The sequence below is a fragment of the Bubalus kerabau genome, chromosome 9 (genome assembly GCF_029407905.1).
Source record: "Bubalus kerabau isolate K-KA32 ecotype Philippines breed swamp buffalo chromosome 9, PCC_UOA_SB_1v2, whole genome shotgun sequence".
Lineage (NCBI taxonomy): Eukaryota > Metazoa > Chordata > Mammalia > Artiodactyla > Bovidae > Bubalus > Bubalus kerabau.
Window position 1 is genome coordinate 111,179,895 of NC_073632.1, and position 2,856 is coordinate 111,182,750.

The 2,856-nt window shown below is 61.5% G+C and overlaps 1 long non-coding RNA gene across 1 annotated transcript; it reads right to left on the bottom strand.

Moving 5' to 3' along the window:
• Nucleotides 1–1,254: 1,254 nt before the first annotated feature.
• LOC129619514 (uncharacterized) lies at nucleotides 1,255–2,469 on the bottom strand. Its single transcript, XR_008697922.1, has 3 exons — nucleotides 2,368–2,469; nucleotides 2,000–2,071; nucleotides 1,255–1,802 (listed from the first exon to the last, which is right to left on the bottom strand). It is a non-coding gene; the product is annotated as an uncharacterized LOC129619514 (long non-coding RNA).
• Between the last annotated feature and the right edge of the window lie 387 nt (nucleotides 2,470–2,856).

Here is a 2,856-nt window from a genome sequence, read left to right on the forward strand (position 1 = left end):
CCTCGGGCTGGTTCTTCTCACCAGCACGTGCGAGGGGCCTTTTCCGACTGTTCCAGGTGTCGGGACATCTCGGCCGGTTCTGTCCATCTGCCCCAAGGCTGTGCAGTCCTGACCCCTCACACCGCACCCGCTGATCTGAGGGTGGGACCCCTTCCCAAGTGGGAAGACAGAGGCCGACCAGGCCCTGGTCCCCCTCCCTCCGTAGTTGTGTGCTCCCCGCATGTGGCTGGTGTTCTGGATTCAGCTCCCCGCCATGCCTCATGCGGAGCACGCCTCGGACTACAGAGTTAGCAGCCAGCCCAGGGCTCCCAGAGGACTCCGAGCACACACATGTCTTCATCAGGAAGGAAGTCCTTGCGTTCAGAGGGGGACAGAGGCGCAGCCTCGGACCCGAGGCAGCTGAGAGCCGAAACGCTTCTGCCCCTTCTTAGACACAATCCCACCCAGGCAAGGAAATGCTTGCGAGTACTTGGGGATGATTGCCCTAGGTGGCAGGTGAGAAAAATGGGGATGTGCTTTGAGAAGATCTGTCACCGGGAACAATGCCCCCTTCTCTGGCAGGGGCTCCAGGGCTGAGCAGCAGGGAGGTGAAGGGCCCATGGCAACGTCCAGGAGTTGGTCCCCCAAACTGGGCGCTCTGCTGAATATGGGGCTCAAAAATTGGGTTTACATTTTCAAATAGGTCTATTTGTTACCTTTCATTTTTTCTTATAATTCACACGGTTGGGCTGTGATGAATTGTGAATTAAAATATACGCAGCTTAAAATCTGGGCCCTGCTCTGAGGTCCTGAGAAAGCTCCCGATCCACCCAGGCTCCGGCTCAGGCTGGCACGGCATCTGCCAGGGAGGGGTGACTTCCCCATGTGGACTCCATTCCAGATCCTGGGGGGTCCCCAGCATGGCAGAGGGAGTTCCAGGGGTGGAGTGAGTCAGGGCGGTTGGCTCCAGCCCCCTGAGACCTGATGCAGTCCTTGAGAAGGTCTTTTAACCTCCCCAGGCCTCAGCTTCCCCATTTGGAAAGTGAGGGGACTCCACTAAAAAAGTTTCTCTCTTGGGCTCTAAAGCATGTACGATTTGGGTAGAGAGGCTAGAGGGATTTGTTAGGGGAAATTTCAGTTTCTCAGGGGCCTCGAAGCGCCGGGAGCCTCCAGTGAGGCTGTGTCCTGACGGCGGGGCAGCCCACCCAAGGCGGGGGCTTGGATGAGGGTCTCGGGTGGCGTCCGAGTCCCCAGAGGCGCTGACGTTCTGAGCAGACAGTGGCCTGCAGCCACCATGTCCAGGTCTGTGTGCTGTGTAGACGGGCCCCACACTGGGGCTGCAAGCCAGTCCCAGCCCTGGCAGGGCGCTAGGGGTGCGACGTGCCAGGATTGGCTCTGGGCCAGCTCTTGATTGTGCCCGTGAGGGGGTCATGCGGTCGGTGGCAAGAAGAGGTGGTCGCCACTGTCCCCAGTGGTGGCGGACACCTGCCTGCCACAGGCCACATGGGCGGACACGCGGGCGCTGCCCTCGGAGCCCGGGACGGTGGGATCGGACGGGAGATGCTGCTCTGAGGAGGCAGGTGGCGAGTGCCTCCAGCGACCTGTGGAGGTTCACTCCTGATGGACTGTACAGGGAAGAGTCCCGGCCGACGCCGAGTCAGCTCATAGGTTCACGAAGTCCTCCCCCTCCAGCCGTCTTTCATCTCCCGTGTCCAGAGATGCTAACAGCTTGCAGATGAGCCGCTCCAGTGCAGCCTGGAGGGCGGCCTGTGCAGAACTGGAGGAAGGATGATTTCAGGAAGCAGGCGGGGACAGATGAGGGACTGTAACCGGGAGAGAAATGTGTACATGGGGTTTGGGAAGAGAACAGAGGGACAGAGAGAGATAGAGAGGGACAGAGGGAGTGAGCGGGAGGGAACAGACAGACAGAGAGGCCGATCTCCCCAGCTTTCCTATCCTTCCCCCGAAAGCTTCCAGATGAAGAGAGAAGCGACTTTCCGCATCAGGCAGGGGCAGTCACCTGTCTCCGAGGCTCGGACAGCAGGACTTGAGGGCCAGCTTGGACAGTGTCTCTTAGGGACAGGCACGTTCTCTGCATGTTTTTGACCAAGGAGAGCTCTCAGGGGAGATGCTGATGGCCTCAGAGGCTGGCGGGTGGGAGGGGACTGACCAGGAGGGGGTGGTTTGGGGGCTAAGTTCGGGACCCAGAGGACAGGGCCTTGCTGACCTGGGGGCGGTCAGACGGGAGGGCCACTAGTCTGCCTCCGCTCCACCCCCTCGGGAGGCAGAGCTCACACTGCAGCTCCCAGCCCCGCCTGGGACGTCCTAACACCTCAGCAGGGGAGGGGACCCTGGGGACGCCCTGTCCTCCGCGTGCTGACCTCTGACCTGTGGGCCGTGCCGCCAGCCTCTCTCTGCACAAAGGAGGTCCCCTCCGCTCAGGGCTGGCAGGTGAGGAGCTGGGGAGCCCCCCCATCCTCACGATGAAGCTGAGCAAACGGAGCCAGTGTCTTCCCCACCACGTCAGGGCGGCGAGGCCACAGGGAGCTACCCCCAGAACCGCAAGGCAGAGGGGCCACCAGGTCTGCCCTGGATGGGGAGAACCTGGGCCCAGGCTGGCAGGGAGCGGCACGGATTCCCACGGGTCCCTGGAGGCCAAGTGAGGACCCCCAAGGGGCCTCACAGATCCCTGGCTTCACCCTCAGGCACTTCGCCAGCTTCCCAAGGCAGAGCAGCAAGGGAGCGACCCTGTGTGTCTGGCGGGGGAGGGAAGATGGGCTGTTTAGAGACTAACTCTCAGGGGCTGAACTGGGCACCCAGATTCCTAAGCTAGAGCCTGACTCCCTGCCCCTGGGGCTGTTTCAAGCTGGGCCTTTG